Below are 6,424 nucleotides of genomic sequence, written 5' to 3'. Positions count from 1 at the left end.
CGTGTTTGAACAGGTGTGGGTTCCAAACTGGTGCTGCGTACTCCAGTATAAGACTGACGTACACAGTGTATAAAGTCTTGAACGATTCCTTACTGAGGTACCGGAATGCTATTCTCAGGTTTGCCAAGCGTCCATATGCCGCATATGTGTGCTTCTGGCGATGTATTCGGTATTATACTCACTCCTAGGTCTTTATCCTTGAGTGAGGTTTGCAGCCTTTGGCCACCTAGCCTATACTCTGTCTGTGGTCTTCTTTGCCCTCCTCCGATCTTCATGACTTTGCATTTGGCAGGGTTAAATTCGAGGAGCCAGTTTCTGGACCAAACATCCAGCCTGTCCAGGTCTCTTTCTAGACCTGTCTGGTCCGCATCTGATTTAATTCTCCTCATTAACTTCACTTCATCTGCAAACAGGGACACTTCTGAGTCTATCCCTTCCGTCATGTCGTTCACATATACCAAGAATAGCACTGGTCCCAGGACTGACCCCTTTGGGACCCAGCTCGTCACTGGCGCCCACTGTGATACCTCATCACGGACCATGACTCGCTGTTGCCTCCCTGTTAGGTATTCTCTGATCCACTGCAGTGCCCTTCCTGTTATACGTGCCTGTTCCTCTAGCTTCTGTACTAATCTCTTGTGAGGAACTGTGTCGTAGGCCTTCTTGCGGTCCAAGAAAATGCAATGAACCCACCCGTCCCTCTCAGTTACCTTGTCATAAAACTCTAGTAGGTGTGACACAGGATTTGCCTTCCATGATTTCGTGTTGGTTGTCGTTTATAATCTTGTTCCGCTCCAGGTGCTCCACCACTCTCCTCCTGATAATCTTTTCCAAGACTTTGCATACTATACGTGTCAGTGACATTGGTCTATAATTTAGTGCTTCATTTCTGTCTCCTTTCTTAAAGATGGGGACTACATTTACCTTCTTCTATACTTCAGGTAGTTGCCCAGTTTCAAAGGAAGTGTTGAAGATTTTGGTTAGTGGCAGATGTAATGTCCCTGCTCCCTCTCTAAGGACCCATGGAGAGATGTCCAGTCCCACCACCTTTGAGGTATCAAGGTCACTTAGGAGCTTTTCCACCTCCTCCTCAGTTGTGTGTAATTCATCCAACACTTGTTGGTATATCCCTTGTTGCTGTACCCCACTGTTTTGTCTTCCCGTTGTCCCTTCAGCCTCCACTGTAAATACTTCCTGAAATCTCATGTTGAACTCCTCACATACCTCCTGGTCGTTTCTTGTGAGCTTCCCACTTCTTTCCTCAGCCTGATTACCTGGTTTTTGACTGTTGTCTTTCTCCTGATGTGGCTGTAGAGAAGTTTTGGGTCAGACTTGACTTTCGATGCTATGTCATTTTCATACTGCCGCTGCGCCTCTCTCCTTATCTGTCCACAGTCGTTTCTGGCTCGTCGACTATTCTCTTTATTCTCCTGAGTCCTTTGCCTTCTGTACTTTTTCCGTTCTCTAGAGCACTTAGTTTTTGCCTCCCTACACCTTCGGGTAAACCAAGGGCTCGTTCTGTCCTTCCCATTATTTATGTTACCATTGGGAACAAATCTTTCCTCTGCCTCCTTGCATTTTATTGTTACAAAGTCCATCATTTCGTTTACTGATTTTCCTACCAACTCCTGTTCCCAATGAACCTCCTGCAGGAAGGTCCTCATTCCTGTGCAGTCCCCCCTTTTATATGTATTCAAAGCTCATAACTACGTTGTCACTAGCTCCAAGAGGCCTTTCATATATGATGTGCTCAATGTCTGAACTACTCAGGGTGAACACGAGGTCCAGTCTTGCTGGTTCATTTTCCCCTCTCTCTCTGGTAGTATCCTTAACATGTTGCTGTATGAGATTTGCCAGCACCACATCCATCATCTTGGCTTTCCATGTTTTGGGACCCCCATGTGGCTCCAGGTTTTCCCAATCAATCTCCCTGTGATTGAAGTCGCCCATGACCAGTAACTTCGCTCTGCGTCGCCCATGACCAGTAACTTCGCTCTGCTTGAGTGGGCCCTTCTTGCCACCTCAGCTAGAGTGTCCACCATTGCTCTGTTGTGCTCATCATATTCCTCTCTTGGCCTCCTGCAGTTCTGTGGCGGGTTATACATCACTGCAATGACTACCTTGTGTTCCCCTGACTGAACTGTACCTACTATGTAATCCATTTCTCCAATCTCATCCATACCTTCCATTTCTTGATAACCCCACTGGTTTTTTATTAGTAGTGCAACCCATTCTCCCCCCTGCTCCTTCTATCCTTCCTCAGGATCTGATATCCGGGTGGGAAGGTTGCATCTGTTATTATCCCAGTGAGTTTTGTTTCTGTAACTGCTACGATGTCTGGGGACAACTCCTTGATTCTTTCATGCCACTCCTCACATTTATTCGTTAATCCATCTGTGTTCATGTACCAAACCTTCAACTTCTTTTCAATAACTGTGGTCTGGGGAGAGAGGTGGGTTAGGGGGAGCAGGGGCCTATCGGGGGTTGGTGTGGGGGTGGAGTCTGTGGTGTGGGGGCAGAGGGCCTATGAGGGGTTTCAGTGGGGGTGGGGGTGGTGGTGAGGGGGATGGGGGAAGAGGACCTATGGGGGTTACAATGGGGGAGGGGGTTGTGGTGAGGGAGATGGGGATAGAGGGTACAGTGTGTGAGTTGCTGTGAGTTACTGTGAGGGTGGGGTTTGTGGTGAGGGGGATGGGGGGAGAGGATACATTGTGTGGGTTACTGTGGGTTTTTGTGGGGGTGGGGCTTGAGATGAGGGGGATGTGCGGGTTACTGAGGGTTACTGGGGGGGTGGGGTGTATGCAGATGGGGATGTGTGGGTTACTGTGGGTGTCTGTGGGGGGGGGGTTGGCACTGAGGGGGATGGGGGGCAGGGGGGTGCAGTGAGTGGGTTTTGGGTTAGGTTGTTTGCTTTGGGATTGCCAAGGTTGTGTTCCTTCTGTGGGTGGTACCGTAGGGGGTTGTGTTTGTTCTTCTATGTGGACCTGATTTCTCCTGCTCCCATTCCTCCTTGCGATGTTGCATCCTCTCTTTCAGTGTCATCATTTCTTCTTGTGTTCTGTCTAGGTCGAGGTACACATTCTGGAACGCCTGATTGTCCCTTAGGCGTGCTTTCTCTGACTCTGCTTGAAAATCACTTTGACTGGATGCTTTTTTCCCCTCGCAAACCACCCAATTCTCCGAAAATTTGTCACCTGAGTCATGTCGTCCTCTCATATTGCTTTCATGATGCTTTCAATCGTTTTTATCTCCTGTTTCCTTGCCTCGTAAGTTTCCCCATCTACTTCCTGGAGCCCATAGACAAAAATGGCCCTCTCCCTTTCATCCTCCCACTGTGCTTCCCTGAGCATCCTCTGATTCAGATTAGTTCCTGCCATTGACGCGTTGTTTCTTACTGTCTCTTCCCTATCCGGTGTCCCTCAGGACATGGCAGTTGTTTGTTAGAGCCTCTGTGTATAGCTTATCTCCTTCATTGACTTTAGTCCCTTTATTAGTTCTTGCTGTTCTCCCTGAGGAGGACCATTAGGAGGAAGGGAGGGAAAGAGATAGGTAGGGGAGGTTGGTAGGGAGGAAGGGGTGGAGGTGGGGAGAAGATGGAGGAAGTATAGGAGGAGGAGGAGCAGGAGGAAGGGAGGGAAAGAGAGAGGGAGGGAGGGAAAGAGAGGGGTAGGGGAGGTAGGTAGGAAGGAAGGGAGGGGATGTGGGGGAAGATGGAGGAGGTATAGGAGGAGGAGCAGGGGGAAGGAATGGAGGGAAAGAGAGAGAGTGGAGGGGAATGGGAGAGGTAGGGGAGGTAGGTATGGAGGAAGGGAGGAGAGGTGGGGGAAGATGGAGGTATAGGAGGAGGAGCAGGAGGAGGAAGGGAGGGAAAGAGAGAGGGAGGGAGGTAAAGAGAGAGGTAGGGGAGGTACAAGGAGAGTGTGAACTGTGGGTATGTGTGGGTATGTGTGGGTATGTGTGGGTATGTGTGGGTATGAGTGGGTATGTGAGACGTGTCCGTTATGGTAGGGCGTGTGTGTGTGCGTGTGTGCATTACTATCCTGCCACCCGAGTCAAGCGAGGGGAGAGGGAGGAGCAGAGGGAGGGATAATCTCGCTGCCAGGCTTTTGGGCCTATCCTAGACTCTCCACATGCATGCTGCTATGTACTGAGAGGGCCTGTACCAGGAGTACACTGCCTATGCCTTTGCACCTACTCGTGCATACCTGGATTTATACTTACTTACTGAGTAAACACTTGTGCACCTACTCGTGTATACCTGGAGATAAGATAAGATAAGATTTCGTTCGGATTTTTAACCCCGGAGGGTTAGCCACCCAGGATAACCCAAGAAAGTCAGTGCGTCATCGAGGACTGTCTAACTTATTTCCATTGGGGTCCTTAATCTTGTCCCCCAGGATGCGACCCACACCAGTCGACTAACACCCAGGTACCTATTTGCTGCTAGGTGAACAGGACAACAGGTGTAAGGAAACGTGTCGAAATGTTTCCACCCGCCGGGAATCGAACCCGGGCCCTCCGTCTGTGAGGCGGGAGCTTTAGCCACCAGGCCACCGGGCCACACTTACTTACTGAGTAAACACCTGTGCACCTACTCGTGTATACCTGGAGTTATATTTACTTAATGAGTAAACACCTGTGCAACTACACATGTATACCTGGAGCTACTTACTGAGTAAACACCTGTGCACCTACTCGTGCATACCTGGAGCTATACTTACTGAGTGTGTGTGTGTGTGTGTGTGTAAGTATGTATGTATGTTTTGAGTTTATGTGTGTATGAGTCCTTATTACCCACATATGTACTACATATGTACTACATGTGTACCAAATCACTTGCTTCCCACTGTGCACTGTCTTTGTGTGCTTAAATCACTAGGTTTCACCTACTCCTACCTTCCTTTCCCTACTAATTGTCTTTCTTCTAAATGTTAAGTGTTGTATGTATGATAATCACTCTGGAGCAGGGTTTGTGTGGAGAAATTCTCTCCAGGAGGGGAATATCAGCCCCTTTCAGCCTTTTTAAACCCTGAGGGGACCAGCCCTCTCAGAAGGGGCAAGCATCTTGTTTGCTGCTACATCAAGTAATTACCAGCAGATGTTTAACCAGCATGTACCAGTTACACGGTAACACGGCTCTTTGCAGGAGACCACTGTTGCAAATGTGTAGTTTAAATAAGATACAATCTCTTACCTTAGCAAGACAATTAAGGAAAGTCCTGCACTCACTTTATTACCACGTTAAAGATGTACATTGTTGTCTATGCTTAAGACAGCAAGAATCAATCATTCTGTATTGCTTTATAGTGGAAGTTTGGCAAGGAGGGGAAATATGCTATGTCAGCTTTTCCTTTATGCTAGAGGACAAGCGAGGTGGGGCAAGAGGCGTCAGAGGTGAGATTGCTTTTGACCCTGCTGGGGGAAACATTGACGCCCGGATAACGAACAAAGAACACTGATCCACGCATTTTTGTGCATAAAAGTATCTTGAAGAACACATTTAAACATTTACAAAGAAGCGTGATCAGCTTCTTTAGTGATAAGATTGTGAATAATAAAGACAAACCTTGTAGAACATAGTGTACCAGTGTTCACATTCCAAGGTGGAAGACGTGGACATCCAAGGACACTTCAGCTTCTATCAAGTCACCTATATCTATCGAAGGTGTAAAGAGCACCATAGCTCACGCTACAAGAGCAAGGTAGGTTTTGAACTATCTTGTCATACAGGGGACTGCGCAGTTCTTGTGTCACAAGGGGTTTGAAATCATACTATAGTCAGCAGTGAGGTGCAGACTTTTGAGTCCACACACGTGAGTATTCCAGTCAGCAATCAGTTTCTGAGATATGCTGACATAATACTCCCTAGGGGTAATCATATTCACCCATAATAAATTATTTTCCAGCCTGTGAGGAAGTGTATATGACAGCTTCTCAAGACATCACCTGCAGGGATAGCTGTGTAGGCAAAAGCTGTCTTTCAAGATAAGTTTCCCTACAGTCCACTATTTAATCTTTGACTTAGCTTGTAGCATTATCCTCAACAAGTTTGTCTTGCTCGCACCAGATAATGGCCACATTCTGGTCCATATATGTTGTACTACAGTGTACAAATAACTTACGAGCCAAGGTCCTTCGAAAAAAGCTGTAAAAATAGTGTGGAAATTTATTTGGTCCAAATAGTTCCACAGCTCAGATCCAGCATGGCCATCTGAGCAGAGCGGCCCTTAAACCCTCCCAAACAAGGCATTCTCTGGTTGGCGGTTGTTGGTAAGCTTATTTAATTTATAGATTTACTCTTCAGGGAAGGAGTAGGTAGTTTTACGGGTAGTACACTAATATTAGGTTTACTAAGGCATCTGTAGATAATGATAGAGTAGACCTAAGACCTTAACATAGGTAGTAATAGGCCGATAATGTAGGC

This window comes from Cherax quadricarinatus, chromosome 10 (assembly GCF_038502225.1).
Source record: "Cherax quadricarinatus isolate ZL_2023a chromosome 10, ASM3850222v1, whole genome shotgun sequence".
In the NCBI taxonomy this organism is placed as follows: Eukaryota; Metazoa; Arthropoda; class Malacostraca; order Decapoda; family Parastacidae; genus Cherax; species Cherax quadricarinatus.
This window is presented reverse-complemented; position numbering follows the sequence as displayed.